This window comes from Anomalospiza imberbis, chromosome 14, assembly GCF_031753505.1.
Source record: "Anomalospiza imberbis isolate Cuckoo-Finch-1a 21T00152 chromosome 14, ASM3175350v1, whole genome shotgun sequence".
Taxonomy (NCBI): domain Eukaryota; kingdom Metazoa; phylum Chordata; class Aves; order Passeriformes; family Viduidae; genus Anomalospiza; species Anomalospiza imberbis.
This window is the reverse complement of record NC_089694.1, coordinates 10,629,257-10,647,913: the sequence shown is the minus strand read 5'-3', so window position 1 is coordinate 10,647,913 and position 18,657 is coordinate 10,629,257. Positions and strand designations below refer to the sequence as shown.

General features: G+C 37.2%; 1 protein-coding gene across 2 annotated transcripts in view; it reads left to right on the top strand.

Moving 5' to 3' along the window:
* Positions 1–18,657, top strand: part of TENM1 (teneurin transmembrane protein 1) — an 838,901-nt gene that overhangs the window by 337,333 nt on the left and 482,911 nt on the right. The gene's annotated exons all lie outside the window — the stretch shown is intronic.

Sequence of the window (18,657 nt, the reverse complement as noted above, 5' to 3'; positions counted from 1 at the left end):
AGTGTCACAGGCACAGAGCTCACAGGTGTCATTGTGGGTCCCAGGAGTGTCACAGGCACAGAGCTCACAGGTGTCATTGTGGGTCCCAGGAGTGTCACAGGCACAGAGCTCACAGGTGTCATTGTGGGTCCCAGGAGTGTCACAGGCACAGAGCTCACAGGGTCAGAGAGGGTCACAGGCACAGAGCTCACAGGTGTCATTGTGGGTCCCAGGAGTGTCACAGGCACAGAGCTCACAGGTGTCATTGTGGGTCCCAGGAGTGTCACAGGCACAGAGCTCACAGGTGTCATTGTGGGTCCCAGGAGTGTCACAGGCACAGAGCTCACAGGTGTCATTGTGGGTCCCAGGAGTGTCACAGGCACAGAGCTCACAGGTGTCATTGTGGGTCCCAGGAGTGTCACAGGCACAAGCTGGGAATCCACACACAGGGAACCATTCATGGTTTGCTTTAAAGAGTGTCTGAACTGTGGTGCTGGACTCCACAGGGTATCCACAGTCCTCTGCATCTTGCTGAGTTTTAAATAGATACAAAGATCCTTCCTTCTTGAATAGAATTTTTCAGACTGGCTGACAGGTAATTCTCTCAAATGTTTTTGTGGAGTATAAATAGGCTACAGTGAGACTAAGACAGCATTTCAATCAATTCAGCTTACTACCAGTCACTGTATCAGTACTGGTAATGCAAATGGATGGAGAGAAAAAAAGTTTGCATTGATAGTCTTTTTAATAAATAGTAAAGAATAAGTTCATTAACTAACTGCTTTTGGATGCTTTTAAAACATTATGGTGATGATAGTGCAAAGCTATCTGATTCAGATATGATTGTGTTCCTTTAGTTTATTTCTCAAGGAGAAATCTCAGAGGAGACTATAAAAAATACTTGAAAGATTTAATTAAAATCTGTTCTCTCACATTTAATACTGCCTAATACTTTTAATTAATCTGAATATTCCTAATTGCTTCTGTAATTTTTGCCATGTGTAAATAACTAATTAAAGTATTAACCACCATCAAATGTAGTCTAAAATTAAATATATAAATGCTCTGTTGCTGATTAGGAGGATTACATGAAAAAATAGTCAACTTTCAGGTATGAATGCTTTCTGACTGCAAATAAAGGCAGATTAGCTGTAGTAAAAGGGGAAGTAAATAAAGGAAGTTCATGCAGTTTCTTACTGAGTTTATCGTTTCCTACTGAGGCAGACAATATAAGACTTCTGTAGCTCTAATGGTGTTTAGAGAAGTTTGGAGGTTGTTTGAAACTTCACCAGTTAGTTACAGTCCTTGAGGGACTGTCTGTCAATGGACAGTGCTGGAATGCAATATATTCAGCCTCCTTTACTGGGTTTCAAGGACCAGATGGTAGGGGACATAGTTATGACCTACATCCTCTGAGAAAACTTCCTTTCTCATTTTCAGAGTCACGTAAAAGGTAGAGAGAGCTCTTCTTGCTCCTGGAGGTTGCGCTGCAGAATAGCCTCATATTTGTTTGTGAGCCGAAAATGGATGGTGACAAACTCAGTGTAAAGGCTGAAGGAGAGTCATTTGACCTTTTCCTCATGATCAGCTTGGGAACGCCATCAACACAAATTCTCCATAAAGATATCCTCTGGCAAATCTGTCTGTTGTAATGAAACACGAGCCAATAACCTCTCAGCTTAGACCAGCCTGAACCAGTAAATTCCTGTGGGTGTCTCTGGAGTGTGCTCCTCAGCCATTATGGCTCTGGAATTAGCTCATGCTGAACTAATCCATCCCTGCCCCATGGCATGGAGTTGCCATAATCAGGAATGTAAGGAAATCTCTCAGGTAATCAGGTGTTAGGAGTTTTTAATTGGGCAAAAGTAAAACCTGCTTTTACTTTACTTTATCCTTCTTTACTTTAAAGAAGGATAGAAACAGTTTGTTGAAGGAAGCCAAAACAATCCTTTGATTTAGGTTTCCACTGAAATTTGATTATCCTGGGAGTACAAACTTCAAGATTCTCAGAATTTTAGGTCATTGCTCCAGGTCCTTATGTTACTTTTGGCAACATTCCCCCTTTACAAACTTATGGACTAGAGATAAACAAATAAGATGTTTCCGTATAGAATGCTATTATTATTTTTTGGTCCCCTGAAAGGCCTCTGTAGATAAATTAGACAATTAAATAATTTAGCAGTCATTACTCCCAGTGGCCCTTCTGGGTTCTATTTCAAAAATAAGATGATGTAGACTCTTGAGTTGTCAAAGCCTCAAACCAGTAATGAAAAGCTGAAAAGCTCTTCTATTTAAAATAATCTCCAAAACTGTCAAACACTTCCTACAATATATAGAAGAATCTCATCAGGTTTTGTCTTTGTTATTTCAATAATGTCTCAGATATAGTACATTTTGCCTCTTCCATATATGTTCTAAGGGCTTTTCTATGTGCTTTTTCCTGTTAAAGTGACAGAGACTAGGTTTTGGGTGCCTTTTATGCTTTTTTTATGGAAAACTAAGTCAAGAATAGAAGAATTTCACTTCCTATTCTGGTAGTACTTTCGTGTTATCTGAGTGCTCACAACTAGGAAATATTATTTCAGGTACAGTGCTCCTGGGGAATCTTCCCAGTTATGAGTATTCTCCATAGGTAGACCTGCCACTCTTAGTGAGGCATGAATTTTGGGAATCAGGTAGTTTATATTTCTGTCCTCTGGTTCAGAATTATTAACCTCAGCCTCACATTTCAGTTTTAGAGAGATGAGACTGAAAGGATAATATTCTAGTATTAGTCCCAGCTGATTTTTTCCTGTAGCCTGTACTCACTACCTCTAGCTCTCCTCCATAAAGTCAAGGCAGCAGCTGTCCCTCTGTCCTCATCCTGAGCAGTAGACTTCCCCTAGTAGACTATATAAAGAATTCTACAGCTTCTTCTGGCATAGAAAAAACATTTCAGCTGAGAATGGTGTCCAGGTTGTGGTGGGATGCTTTGGCTTGGTTTGGTTTTCCCATATAATGCAAATCAGGAGTACTGGTATCAGAAAGTGTCATTTGGTTCATTAAGTGTTTTATTGCTGCTGAACTATTAAACATATTTTATGGCTTTGTAGTTTAATTGATGTAAGCAAAAATTACAAACAGAAAGTTAATATTATGATAGTACTTTTACATAAATAAGATATTTTAATAGAAAATTACCAGTCTCACTTGACTAAAAATTGTTCTGTTCTTAACCATACTAAATATACCAATGGATACTGCACTTGAGCTTTTGAAATCATTCCCTGAGATTCTGGAAAACTTGCATAAAAATGTTAAATTTTCTTTGTTTTCATTGACATTTTGACTTGATTAGCTGAAATTATAATACCTCCTTAAAGTATGGGTAATTGTATTCATGTCATTTTTGCTTTGAGTAGTGGCATGTTGAAGACATTTTTTTTTTATTCTGAAGCACGTTGGCATTTGTGGTGGTACTGTCAGAATCACAGGATTTCATTGATATGCATTTATGAACTTATTATTTCTGGCATCCTTTAGAGAACTGAACTGCTTTCCATATCAAACAATTTCAATAATCTAGCATGAGATCTCTCCTTTTTGTTTTGGAGGTAGAGTGTGGGCACTCCGATAGGAACCACAGGCAGGTGTATCTCCTCTCTGTGACTCCCAAATTTTTGGTTACAGAGTATGGACAGTTAAGGGAATGATGCAGCTGATTGTAAGGAAAAGAAAACCTCATGAAAGGGAGCTGGATGTTCTGCATCAGAACTGGTGATGACCCAGCCTCTGCCACAAAGCTCTCATGGCATACAAGGAAAAAAACAGTTTCCCAGATAGTCACCATCTGTGTTTCATTTTGTTGCTTTCTAACTTAATAACTAAGGTCTGACTTAGGAAAATACTGAGGGCTTAGAGCTGTACTTTGAAAGCATAAAATGCTGTAACAGAAAATATTATTATGGAAACAATGTGGTCCCACGTTCTCAAATTCTGCATCTGAAATAAACAGACATTTTGTTTGCTTGATGCTTAATATGCCTCATCGATAAAATGGGAATCATAGATTTACCTGGAGCTGTTATGGACATTGTGTTATCTCTTAATTAGAAGCCATATATGACCCTGTAAAGAACATGGGTCTCTGGAAACAAATTCAGTCTGTTTGTGATAAAAATTTGAGCTGAGTTCTGCAGGCTTGGTATTTTAAAGGTTGCTCTTTAAATTCATTGTTTTCTGACACTTCACCCCTCTGCCCTCAAAAGTCTAAAGTTTATTTTTGAAATCATTAGGCACACTTGATCAAAATTCTTTGTTTTCTTTTTTGCACACAGTATAGGAAATTTCATTCTCCTCATAGAGATGAACCTTAGAACTTGATTGTGTGTATGTAGACTTAATGAGCAATTATGTGCCTTCTAACTTTGGAAAATAAACTGACTCCTGAATCAAATGATAAATGCATACAAAATACATGGAAAGGAAAAAAAATCAGAAAGAAAAACTACTTTACCACTTAACTTCCCCTCCTGTCTCATGCAGCCCATGTTGGAGGTGCTCCTTTTCCTCTACACAGTAAGAGTTTGCCAATAGAAAAAACATTTGGCAAATCAGGCAGAAATGTTCTGCACGTGTATCTCTGTAAACAGATAATTATGCAGGCTGTTTTAAAATCACAGTGAGAATCAGCAGCAGGGCTTTCTTAGTGATGCTAATGACAAACATTGACCAAAAAAACCCCAGTGATAAAACAGCAGAGAAATGTGTCAGAGGAATGATGGATTCCTAAAATTATAATGATGTCCATCTTGTCTCATCTTCTTGTTGCATTTTTTTCTCCTTTCTGTCTACTGAATGCAGTGGGCGTTTTACATAAATGCTTGCAAATAACATGGGAAATTCAAATCAAATAGGTGGGCTAGTAATTTGAAAAACACAATGAGTGTTTGACTTCCATAGATATTGAGTTTATGTTGGTTGGTGTTGTGTTGAACATCTCCTTAAGCTCTTAAAAATACTTCAGAGCTGAAGAATTGTTTTGGGGGTTTTCTGTTGGGGTGTTTTTGGTTTTGCGTTTGTGCATTGGTTGCTGTTTGAGCTTTTATTTTTCTCTTTTTTTAACATCTGAGGAATTCTACATGTCTGTAGATGTATAAAATACTGTTAGATATGGGAGACATTCTGTCACTGTAGAATGTAAACCTATAATATAAACTACTGTTGGATTTAAGAGATTTTCTGTCATTGAAGATTCTAAGTCTATAAGTGCATTGTTTATTTTTTAGTCCTTTGCATAGGTTAATCATATTTGTTGATTTTGTTAAAGGACAATTCATTGAAATTTACATTCTACCTTTATTTTTTCGCTTATTTATGCAGGAAAAATAAAAATATAACTCTTGGTTGAAGATCAGAGAAATTGTCAGTTTTGTGTTGGTGGTCAAGGGTGTGAAGTGCATTTGTTCTTGGTTAACGACACAATCACTGTGGGTATAAAAAAGTTCTTAGTGAGGCCAAAACAAAGCTGCTTCCGAAAAATGGCTATATGACTTGTATAAACATATTTGCACTTAGATTCTTTGGGTGATTCAATTCTGTTTCAGGAAGGAACAGCTCATCTGGTTCTGAATGTGAGGTGGCATTGAGGATATTTGGAACTTGCTTCACTGGAGTGCCAGAAAATGACACTGGGACATGAGGAACATCTTTCTGTCCAGAAAATTTCTGACAGTATTTTGGAAACAGATGAAGTTGTGGAAGATGCTCGGTTTATTTTAATTACAGCCTCTGCAAATGAGGAAGCTATAAAGAGGAATGTGTGAAATTTACAACAGGAGGAAATAAAAGAAAGACAAGTGTCTATTGCTGCAGCCTGGCTATGCTGGCACCTGCAATGTCCTAGTGATTTCAGTACTAAGAAATGAGTACAGACCTTCCTCCTCTGTGTAATATCTGGGCTAATTTTGGAAATAACCTTTCTGGCTTCTTCAATGCATCCTTGGAACTAGTGTTCTAGACCCTATATTTCAGCATTTCCTTGTGTCATCTGGCATCTCAACTTAGCTGAGATGAGGGTGATGCATCATTTGCTGAGCTGAAATTAGAGAGTAAGTTAATTAGATATGAAAAGTTTTGCCTTTTTGTAATAGAACAAAAAACAGCTGTAGAAGATTAAATTACAGTATCACTGAGGGAGGAAAAAAGCCATGGTTTAAATTCAATTGTGCTCTGTGGTTAAGAAATATTATATTTAGAAATAGTGTTGTAATAAATTAAAAGTTTTACTTCATGTGTGTAATAAGAATAGAAGCCTAGAATTGTTTAGCTTGGAAAAGATCTTTAAGATCAAAGCCAGCTATTAACCCTGCCGAGTCCAATGCTAAATGTCCCCAGGTGCCACACCTACACATCTTTTAAATCTCTCCAGGGATGGTGACTCCACCACTGCCCTGGGCAGTCTTTTTGTGGGCTTAACAACCCCTTCAGCAAAGATATTTTTTTCTAATGTCCAATCTAAACCTCTTCTGACACAACTTGAGGCTGTTTCCTTTTCTTCTACCACTTGCTGCTATTTGGGAGAAGAGGCCAACCCCCATATGGCTACAACCAGCTGCATTCTAACTTCACTCACCCCAAAAGTTCTGTTTATTCTTCTTTTTTATTTTCTTTAACTACAAAAAAAATCAATTTGCCTCTTGTAAATGTGTATGGAGGGATCTCTGAGCCCTTGTGTTCTGACCTGTGCTCTTTGTGGGTTCAGCAGTGTACAGGAATTTTTTACACAGTTCTGTAATTCATAGCCCTGCAAATATAAACCTCACCTGTAGTTGCATTTCATTGTAGGATCCAAACATGTGTTTCTTCTTTAAAAAAAATGTATAACACCAACTTATTTCAAGAAATTTTTAATCTTCTCATATCTACAGCTTCTCCTCTGTAGAGCATTTCCTGCCTGATGGAACAAGAGGATTGTATGAAAATCAGATGTATAATATTTGGATTTGTACAGGCTACTATGAGAGAATAGAAAAATTCCAACTGAAGGAAAAGCATACCTGAACAAGTGGAGGGGTTTGTTTGTTAAAAAAAAAAAAAAAAAGGTAAAGGCCCTTTAATAATGTACTTTGGTGGTTCTGGAACATTTTGCTCCCGATTACCCTACTATTTTTAAAGTAATTGCCTTAATTAAGATGGAAAAGGTGATTTCCTTGCTCTTCTGACAGTTACAGGTGACCCAGGAAAATTGACCTTATTTTCCTTCCAGGGAGATTTAGCTCTGGAGCTGCTGCTTGCTTGGCTTTGGCATCAAGTAGCCTGGCAGGCTGCAAGCTGCACAGAATTCTTACTGCACTGACTTGATACTGTCCTATATGGAAACTCTGCCCTGTGTGAATTGGCATCATAAAATGAACCAGAGATAAAGGACTCTGACAGAAACAGTTCTGACTTACTCCATATCTATGAAAAATGCTCCTTTTAGATACTCACTTATGGTTTTGCCACATACATCACCTCTGTGCACTATAACTAAAAATCTAGATTGATATCCCCCTCCAAAAGGCTTTTTTAGCCTGGTGTAAATCTTAAAATGGAAAGTTTGGAGTCTCTGTAATCAGCCCATTTGAAGCTCCATATCTAAAAATCCAGCAAGAGAACCACGCTTTAAACACTGATACATTTTGAATTTTAATAGACTTTATTACAAGCCTTCAAATTAAAAGCTGTCAGGAGAGATAAAAGGTTGGGGATTTGGATTCAAAGGGACTTTGATTAGACATAAAGGTCAGCAATGGTGGCAAAAAGTCGATGCATCTAAATTAAGCATAAACCTCTGGAAGAGAATATGCTAATCTTTCATGTAAGGTACTTGTCAGGCTGATCTTGGCTCATATCCACAAGAGTTAAACTATTTTCTGTGATGAAATTTTAACAAATGGTAATCCATGTGTAATTTGCCTGTCAAGTGTGTGCCATTTGTTTTTACAAATGTTAGATTTTAACTGCTAAGGAATCATATTATGCTACATAATGTGCTCCTGATTAAAGGTTTTGTTTTAGAATCTTTAGCTCAGTTTTTAACTGCAACTTTTTTTCCTTGGGAATGTAAAATGCAAATGGGAGAAAAGGGAAAAGAAAGAAAATCAAAACTCTAAATGTCATTGCTTTGCGTAAAACTAAGTGTAAATGTATAAATCACACGTTAATTGAGCAGCTACTTCAGGAGCTTAAAGTTATAGTAACTGTTAATATTTCTGAATGTGAAATTAAGAATCTGCACTGTTAGTGAGCAAACTCATTAAGGACATAAAAGGATGACAGGATGAAAAAGGATTTACATTTAGAGAATCTTCTGTAAAATTATAAGAAATGACAGGCTCCATTTTTTGATGCTGAAATCAAGGTTGCATGTCTAAACCACAGTGACACTGTGGCTGGATTTTGCATAGCTGAGAACTAATAGGAAATTAATAGAGTGTAATACAGGCCTATTGGGTTCAGTCTAACTTGGTAGCTTTGATGTGGAAGAACAGAAGGCATAATTTCAACCTTTGTTTAGCGTGCTGGACAGATAGCTTCACTAACATCTAACTATGGTCGGGATTAAAACTGTGATGGATGGCACCACAGCACATTTTTGACAGCTTTTCTGTTCAAATACAAATTTCTGTCACAGTCCCAGAATGTTTGAAGGAACATTCCGAGATGAAATATTGTAGCTGCAACAAGTCCAGTGTGAAGCTGTTATGCTTTGAAAGTAAAAATAATTACAAACTGTACATCTCCTAGGCACATATCGGTATTAATAATGAATTGTAGTAAATACACTGGAGAATACTAATGAAATGTTATTGAACACACAAGTTTTAGAAACTGTAAGGTTATCAATCTGTCAAGGAAATTGCTAGTGCATCTGTCTGGTTTTTGGTGTTTTCTACCTCTTTTTGGCAAATAAGTATTTTGGAAAATTATTGTAGATCCTGATTTATTCTACCTTTCATAACATCTCTTGAGAATATTTTCTTAAAGATTTTTTTTTTTTAATTTTTCATCAATTTCTGGATGAAAAAATATTTCCTGTCACTTAAGACAGTCACTATTGCCTCCAAAAAACTCTGGTTAAACCAATGTTTTATTGAAGCCCTCATAGATGGTATATTGTCCTTATTATAGCAGCAAAGTAGGTCAGAACCTCGCTGTTTGACAGATGTTACATCCAAATTCCCTACCTCCATATTAGTCATTAATAAAAGGAAAAAGGAGCTGATTACTGCAGAAAAATGTCTGTATTTAAAGAGCTAATACCTGTAGTGATTTTCTTCTTTGTGCTTAACTGTTAATTGAAGGAGAGACTTAAACTTTATCCCATTGCAACCCATTCCCAGACAAGCGCGGGGAGTCCAGCTGACACTGCAAATGGCATAAAGCTCTGTAACATGAGCCATTGATTTAGCACAATAAGAAAGAAAATTGGATTCCATGAAGTGAGAATAAATTGACTGCTGAATCTCTGTCATGAAATCTGATCTCTTGCTCATGTGTTGTCCATGGGATGAGGTCATTTGTCAGCTTCCAAAGATCCAGCAGTCCTGTGGTGCCATTGTACTCTGGGCTACCTCGGTTATCTCAGCAGAGGTAAACACAGGTGAGGTTGCTGTTCATGTTGAATAGTCTGTGGTCACAAATTTCAAATTTAAGTATCAAAGAACTCAAAAGTGGGGCAGAAATATCTTAAATGTCTTCAATTGCACTACATGTGCTTGTTTGAGGTAATGTTGATGAAAGTATTGTTCCATTTTAATCCAAATACTTTTGTACATCATTCTAAAGGTAAAAGCATAGACCCCAAATACTTAAAAAACAGGCAATCAACCTCTCTCATCAGTGAAGTCTTGGTCTTCTTGGAATTTATTTAAGCATTTCTAAATACTGTTGCTAAGTGGGTCTTGACTGTGCTCAGAGCAATGACTGTGTGCAATCTCCTAAAGCAGTTCAGAACACAGGGACCACCTCATTTCACACAACAATGACTGCAACCCTGCTGCAGTAATGTACTGGTTTTATTTATTCTTGGCTTAATCTGTCAACCTTATAACATTTATACCAACACTTGGGATCCTCCCTATAAAAGTCATCGGTTGAAGAAACTGCTCAAGAAGGATGAAAAACTGAAGTACTTCGAATTTATTACAGTCAAAAATACTAATAGTCATATATAAAACAGGGTAGGGGAATGGCAGAGAGATGAATGTCTATGACAAACATATTTTAATATTTATTTTTTAATAAAATGGGGATAAAATGATTAGGATGTCTGACTAGGGCCTGAAAGGAGGAGAAGCATTTTAATAGTAATTCATGTTAGGAGTTGGTTAAGCTGTGAGATAGAGCTAAGCAAAGAAAACTCACCTTTATCTCCTTTACTCTTCAATTCTGTCAGTTTTGTGCAGTCTGCTGGCTCTCCCATGTTTTAATTAATACATTTCTTTGGATGTGTATTTTTAAAATAGAAATAATCCAACCACACCTCTCTAAAGAACTGAAAACAAAGCAAAGAAAAAAAATCTTGTTCAATGATTGAAAATATAAAATTCAATCTAAGCAACCATAGCAACAGGATTTGCTGGCTAGAGATAGATAGGAGATGCTGTTTTTAAAATTCAACATATTTTGGTTTGACTGTGTGGATTTGCAGGAGAGCCTGGACACATGGTTCTTTGGCCATGGAGCAATCTGCCTGGTGGGTCTTCCCCAGAGCCATCCCCATGTCGCTGCCACAGAAAGCAGTCAATCTAGTGTAAATTTTGGCTCTGTCGAAGTTTTCAGGACAACTTTCCCAGAGAACTTCCTGGAAGTTGCCTTAGCTGGGAAGCTGTTCAGTTATTTATTTAAGTTCAATTTTGGACTAAAATATCAAGTAACAAAACTCCCTGCAGCTCAATTGTATTCTTTCAATTGATTCCTCTAACCCTTATCCATTCTTTTAACTGAATGTCATAGTTCCCCATTTTCTAAGGAAATCAGTATTGTCTTATATGACCAGAAACTTATATTTTTTCACCAAAGTAGAAAGAAGAAATGCATTGTTATCTGGATTTGTATGATGGATAATATCTTGACATTAGTCTCTCAAATGAAAAGGACTTTCAGGCTTGAATACTCTTCTTAATACCATATTTTATGGAGAATGTGATTCCTCAAATAGGCAGGAACCTGGATATTAAGATTGTATAAGTAAAATGAAAGACATTAAGCTTCATTTAGCAGAGAAAGGGCTGCAAGGGGGCTGCTACCTGGCTTGTGGTTGTGCACATATGTCGTCCTAATTTGAGTTTCCATCATGGGCCAAGGTCAAGAGGTGCCTGAAATAGGAAGTATTTTTTAACTTAGGCTTATTTAGAAAAAAATGTTTAGAATATATATTTGGCTTATATTTAGAAGCATGCTATATTTCATCAGATCTTGAATGACCGACCTATTGCATCTTTCTACTGATGTTTAAACAACAGCCTGAGCAATATTTCAGTCTGTAAGACCCTAAAATTCAGGAATGAGTGCATTCCTTTGCTCCCCAAGACACCTGTACTAAGTAGATGACCTTTAGGTCCTCCTGTAGAGGAGAAAGGATGGCTGGACTCCCAGAGTATCTCACTGGTGTCAGGTTTAGTCTTCAGGACCACTAGCAGAAAATCATGCTGGTCTCTCACAGCACCTTCACCCAAGGCATGCTGAGCAGCACATTTGATCTCTGGCAGCAGTGAAGGCACACCCACATTTTAGCTGCTCTCTCCCTCCCCCTGTTGTAATCTGGAAGCAATTGAGTTGTGTTTGATACTAAAGCATTTTTCTACTCTGCTGACACAAGTATGAGTTTCCTCATTTTACTTCTTTTCATCTCATCTTCTCTGAAGTTAGAAACTATTTTACAAAAAAAATTTCTAAGGGCCAATACCAAATGCATTACAGATATAACATCTATGAATAAAATACTTAATTTATTTCATAAAGCTTTTGCTTCATGAACCTTGATGATATAAGAACACCTAACCTTTGGTGTCTTCTTTTCAACTATAGGAATTAGGTAGGATTGTGTGTTTGGGCTTGCATTGTCCTCTCAGAATGCCTTTGTGACTAAAAGTAATCTGTAGAATGAGAGTAAAGTACTGTAAGGAAAAAATGAAATAAACAAAATCAACTTCAAACCGTTAAAGTTCTCTTCTCAGCATGGTAGATGAATGTGAGCACTGACCCATGCAGCTGGTGCTTGAGAGTGTAACCTGCTGAGGTGAGAGTCTCTTCATGTTTTAAGGAAACACAATTTCTCATCATAGCTGTGTTGCTAAGGGATATCTCATGTTTCTCCTCTTATTCTCTGTCAGATTTCAAAGACCAAGAGGAAGAAGTGTTGCATTGTGTCTCCGTATTGCTTGTTCGTGGTGGGGTGTTAGGAATTGATTGCAAAAGCAAGAAAACCTTCATATAGACTATTCAATATGTAGCTCAGTTCTTCTCTTGAGATATTCCTTTTGCTCACTTCTTAGTAGTCAGTGGTATTTTTCAAATTTCAGCCCTTCTCTTTAAACCAGACTTGGTGATTTCATGTTAAAGGAAGGTGGCATATCACCATCTAAAGTAATGTTTTCTACCTTGCACCTTGGTGCTCTTCATAGTTCTCTTTTTTCCATATTGGTAGCATGACTGATCCAATGGAAAAATAATCCTGAAAAAGATAATGCTTCATCTCAGAAGCCAACTAACTCATCTCTCCAGAAGACATGGATTGGCATGAAAGAGGAGAATTGTCCCCTTCAGTTTCAGCTCAGTGTTAAACTGGCTTATAAGCAGCCTGGAACTGCACCTGCAGAAATACTAAGAGTCTCAAACAGCACAGTGGATGTAAATTTAAAAAAAATCTTATCTTTGATATACTTTATTAACCTTATAAATAACCTGAGAAAATAAAAAACCATCAACTCCATTTGATAAGCACATAAATAAAATGTATGAGCCCCAGAAGTAAAAGGAGAGCATTGGAGCTTTCCCACGCTGAGGAATGCAAACCAAGGTTGGCACATGGGAGCCCTCTGGTCCTCCCTCAGATTATATAAACTGGGATATTACTGATGGACTAACATGAAGAAAAAGTAGCATCAAAATCATGTGCTGTGTAAAAGGAGTTTAATTCTCCATCTGACATCTTTAAGATACAATATTAATAATTTAGCTGAGTTTTAGTAGCCTTTTCTGCTGTAGCCCACTAATGACAAGCTTGCTTTCTAATGTTTAACGCCTGCTGTGCAAGTGGTACTTTTAACAAAATACATTTGCTGCAGGCTCTTTGACATGGCTTCACACTGAGATAAACACAATTAGCATGAGCTATTTAAAATGCTTTTCTCTTGTGCTAGTTTATAATTGGTCTTTTAAAATCTATTTTTATTATTAATTTTAAGGAATGTGTAATAGATTTGATAGCACAGTGAGGGTGTGTTGTTCAAGTGTTTTACTCTTGAGATATTCCTGGGTCATCCTCTGTTTGTAGTAGCATATTAATATACAAAGACTCAAGAACTGACCAGATTGGTCCTTCTTTTAACATGCTGTATTGTGGAATGTATTGTAGCGGACCATGGAGGATAATCCAAAAGAGTGCAGGCAGGCTAGCTTACATAGCATAAAAATTTCATTAGGAAGTATTTCCAGTGAATCCTCTTTTGTATAAAAAGTCTTATCTTTTCTATATGTCATATCAAAATGTCTTTTAGTAAAAATAGTCTTGCAAAGAATGTCTGCTGAGGCGGGCTGTACTGAATATTCATAACATCTGAGCATGTGCTGAGACATTTTAGAATAAATATTTTTTTTAAACTAGTTTGGAATATTATTGTTAATCTTCTTTGCATCCATTCAGGCAGCCTGTGTAAGGAAATTTTGAATTAAAATAGAAAAGAAAGAAATGCTGTCCTCAGTGAGAGCCCATGTGCTCCAGGTCTCATTAAAATCAGTGGAAATCTTCTACTGACTTTACCAAGAGTGGAACTTCTCAGCATGGTTTTTGGAGGGGTAAAGGGAAGAAAAGACGTGCCTCAAAAAAAGACAAATGTCTGTTAGAGCCCTCAAGGCCAAGGCTGTTGTAAGGTACATTTTGTGCTCTTCTTTCCAGGCTACCACTTCTGCTGACTGATTGAAACATCTCTACCCACTTTCCTGGCTTTTTGTAGGGTTTAGTCTGAAAGCACTGCACTCATGGCATCGTCAGAAAGAAGACTGTTTCTTGCATGCTCCTCAATCTGTGCACCTGGGCAGGTGACAACAATAATTGCTTTTTAATGGTTGGATTTGAAAGAGGCAGTGAGCTGATTTGATAATAGGCAGGTCTTCATCCTAATAAATGAGCATAAATTGAAGCTCTCTGGTTTAGTAACTGAAGTACAGTAAATATTCTAGATTTGCTTATCACAGCCTTTCTGCCCAATGGATCCTGCAGCTGTTTGTGGGTAGTTCTGATAAAGATCTGTTCCTGGATATAAGTAAAATGCTCAGTCTGACAAATCACACACATGCTGGCTGACTCTGTAGGGGCTGAGCGTTGCACAAATGTCTGAGTATTAGGCCTGATTCTGACACCGAGCCCCTTGAGACAGAGGGCTTGTTCCATTTTTGAGAACAAAACACTGTGGTCATTTGGCAGCTTGTGCAGCATGGCAGGAGGGCTGACAGGACCTGGAAGCCTGCAAGCTGGAAAGCTTTTAGGAAAAAGCCCTGCAAACTGTTGGGACTGTTGTGATGGCTAAAACTTAAAGGGTTTACCGAGGGCACATCAGGGCAGAGATCACATCCACAGCCATCACAGCTTTCTGGCTGCTTCAGGACCAGTGGCAGCATCCCAAATTATGGTTCCCTAAGGAGGCTATCAGAGCACTATGGATTTCCCCATAAATCAGACTAGGCCATACTTAATACCCCCAAGGCATGACAAATGATGGCTAGATGGCTTAGCTTTGCTTTCAATGCTCTCTCTTATGTCCGTTGCTGTAACTGAATTTGTTGGCATTAGTTTTGGAATCCCAGTAGGATCTGTGGCTCAGGAACTGGGGAGAAAATGGTGTATTCTGGGGAATATGTGAATGGTAGAAGCCTCTGAGAATGGCTGGAGAGCAAAAAAAGGCCCAAAGGAAAGGATGGCCCACCTTCCCTCACTGCATGGACATGAAAAGAGGGAAATCAATTTGGTTTGAAACTTTTTGTTTCATTTGTCACACAGCAGTTTCTCACCATCAGGACTCCATCCAGTGTCTTACTCTGGGTCATGACTGCTGAGTCCTCAGTGCTGTGAAAATACCTGCAGCTGAATCCCTTGCTTTGAACTCTGAAATTATTTTGATGCACGCCTGCTTCTATCTCTGCTTTCGTCTAGCTTTTTGAAAGTGACAAATACATGGCTGAAACATCTCAACTACTGAATAATGTCATTACTTGGTTGATTTTAGTGACTTGATTTTGGAGGATCTATGATAAAATATAGCACCCAGGGATATTTATCCTACTAACCTTATACATGTTCTGGTTCTTTTTTTTTTTTTTTTTTGCTCTCTTTAATATGTTGCTGTGATGACATTAGTGGAACTGTATCCTTTGTCCAGACACTGAGTCTTGTATGGAGAACATTGAGATTTCAGAAAAAAAAGGTCCTTGTAAAAAGAATTTGTTGGCATAACAAAACAAAGCATTTGAAAAAAAAATTAAGGCATGTTTTGGGGTGTCATATAACATTCAGAACTGGTTTCTTTAAGAGATCCAGTTTTGCTCTAGTCAGGCTACTGAAATCCTATTTTCATTTGAACTCACATGTCTGGGATGTCTGTAGCATTTAAATATTTATAGCTTTGAAGGTTCACCAGGTCTTTAATAAGCACAGGGGGAAAAAAATACATTATGCAAAGGGTGATTAGTTTTATCACATAGTCTTCCATGGGGCAGCTGTTTATTTTCAGTGTTCATTTTCTTGGATCAGTCAGGTAGACAGCTGTTCTTTTAGGGCATTTTTGTTAATTTAAGTAACTTCTTTGAATTGCAAATCTACCACCAAATTCACTTCTAAAAATTCAGCCTCCAGCTCATAATTATATCATCAAAAAAAAAATCTTTAGATCACTAATTCAAAAATATCTACTTGTCAGAGATATTTCAAACAAATGTGAAGCATATACACTCTAAATCATCTGATACATCAATGTCTAAATGAAACTGAATATAAAATGTCCAGATCTGATAGATTTCTGAAATAAAAAATATAATGTACATTCTGTACATTCCCACAAGTCTACAGCAATCTTGAAATACTGTTGTCTCATATATGTGACTTCATAAATGCTTGTTAACATCAATAGGCTGTTGCAATAATAGAAATATAAGTGGTCAGCCTGTCATTAATATTTTTATTTTTTTAATTGCCTTGGATTTTTGCCCTAGCTCAGAGGACTTGAGGAGAGTTATAGGATAGTGAGAGGAAAGGAGTACTGCAGAGTGGGCTGGCACTTACCACACTATACAGGGACAGGGCTTTTTGTGCACTGGAGCTGTCAGGAACAACTGCAGTAGAGGAGAACTTGCCAGTGTAGTCACCCATGGAACCCTCAGTCTTCCAATAAACTTGTTGGAGTCAGTGCATGACTATTCAGATACTCATTTTGTATTCACACTCTCAGGCTTGTGCTATAAATATTTGTGTCCCTTTCAATTCATGTGAAAACATACCTCTCAGCTACCATAGTTTTATGAGGGCATTACTGGAATGTTGCATTAAAATTAATTCTTTGTATTGCAAAATGCTCAGCTACAGAAAATGTAATATTATCGCTCCAGTAGATCAATCATACTTGGTGGTGTAGGCACTTAGGCTGAAATTGCCATCAGAAATTTATTGACTGATATATTTTGACCATTCTGGACCAAACTGTAGTCTACTTAAGCTGCAAGTGCAAAATATTTTTTATTTCACTGTGAACCAGAATTTGTTCTATTGTGAATTGATTACTGACCTAGTTTGTTCTGAAATAGCCTCACCTGGAGTGTCTGCTCCCAGCTCAGCCCTTTCTGCAAGGCACGGTTTGCAGTGGGGGTAAGAGTAACGAGTGGTGGGGTTTAGAAGGACAGATTTCTTGGTGTAATAACACCCATAGCAGATGGAACATGAAGAACATGAGCAGGAGAGAAGCCAGACATGGGCAGTAATGGCAAGTTTATATTCTGTGAGCTTCTGGTAATACCCAAACTGGCCCTCAGCAGCACTTTGAATCCAAGCAGGGAATGGGGTTTTGTTCACTCATTTTACAGGGTGTTTTTCTCATTCAGAGCTGTTACTGGTATATAAAGGAAGATTATCTCCACTGAAATTTGGAAGTTGGCAAGAAGAGCAGTTAGGTCTAAATCAAACAAATAGAAGTTTTGATTTTAAAAATAAAGAAGGAATAAGCTTTTAATATATTTGGCAAATGTAATTTCACTTCTTATGTAATTAATAAGCTTTGTGTATTTATTTGTTAGGACTGGAAGCTTTTGACAAAGTACACAAACATTCACTTAAATACTTATCATTAGTACATGTCTACCAATACCAGTTGTTTTAATTTTGGAAATATTTGACAGAGTATATCAGAGCAAGTGAAGACGTTATGATGATGTTAGTACAAATCAGTAGATTGTTGTACCCAGTTAATTGTAAGATTGTGTCTACTATATCTAGGTAATTAATATGCTAATTAGCTAGTTTAAAGATAAAAGGGGTATTAAAAGAATGCAATAAAGAGCTTGTATTTTTCTCTTTTACTGTGCAAACACAGCTCCCTGCAATAACTTAATGAGGGAATTTCAAAGGAACAAAACTAACAACAAATGAATTAGAAGCTTAACTAAGTAATTACATGGTATTGCTGAGACCTTTTGCGTAGGGACTGGCATAAATATGTGTTTAGATTGTCATAGCAGCAAATAACAGAGAGAGTGGGAATACTAAGAAAATCTGTTTATTTGTTGGAAATTTATTTTTCTGAAGCAGCCTAAGAAAAATTTGAATTAAATGGTTATTATTGAAATAAATTGGTTTTTGATAGTAAGAGGATTTGAAAATATACCTAAGGTAGAAGGATGTAAGCTCTTTGAGGGAAGAGTGCACAAATAGAAACTGCTCCTCTTTTTTCTTTCAGCCAGCCTTTAATATATTGGTAGAAAAGTGATGGGTGTTCAAAAACCACAACCTATGTTTGTTTAGCACCCTGAATTTTGAATCTGTTCTAAGGGCCAAGTTTTAGTCTGGCCTGCAAAATTAATATGAAATCTTAGGTGTGGCATTAGAAGAGGAAAGATCCTTAAGCACAATGAAAATGTGCCTTAAACTGAGTCTGAAGACACACCATGGCCTAAAACATGGTGTAGAAGATTTCAGAACAAATTAAGGCAGGTCTTTCCAGAGAGAAGGTAAGAGAGAAGAAGAAAGTGTAAGAAATCGAGAATTTTTGGATTGGAAAAATGTTTTCAGAGTTTTAACTGCTTTATTAGTGTTAAATTTCTTGTCTTTAAACACTTCTCTGCTGGAGAAAGCCTATGTTTGAAGCCTTCTCTTCTGTCAGGAAGCCACACAGATTTAAACTTGTCAAAATAATGACATTCTCCACACTAGAAAATGGAACTTGAACTATT